Here is a 569-nt window from a genome sequence, read left to right as displayed (position 1 = left end):
TTGCTATATATATTATCATGTAATTATATTTATTTTTTCTTATATATCTTATATAAAAATTATATATATATATATATATATATATATATATATAGAGCGTAAATCTGTTTAAATTATTATATTTATTATTTATTATTATTTATTATAGTTTATTATATAATATATTTATATATTACTAATTATATAACATATATAAGTTATATTATAATTTATGTATGAATAAAATGTAGCTCTGTCAAACGATTAATCACATCCAAAATTAAAGTTTGTTTATATAATTTAATAAATTATATGTTTACATATACATGTAAATATCTGTGAATTTATATATACATAATAAATGCACACAGTACACACACATATGTAAACAAAAACTTTCATTTTGGATGTGATTAATTGTTTGACAGCACTAATAAAATTAAATTCTATAAAACATCTCAAATGCTAATCACATAATACTGTGGTACCTATTAAATTACCAAAGTACCTCCATGTTTTTAAACGCAACTATGATGTAATACCATAGTATTTATTGAAATACTACTGAGTGTCATTCCTTACAAAAAGTA

This window comes from Garra rufa, chromosome 16, assembly GCF_049309525.1.
Source record: "Garra rufa chromosome 16, GarRuf1.0, whole genome shotgun sequence".
Lineage (NCBI taxonomy): Eukaryota > Metazoa > Chordata > Actinopteri > Cypriniformes > Cyprinidae > Garra > Garra rufa.
Note: the sequence above shows the minus strand (reverse complement) of the source record.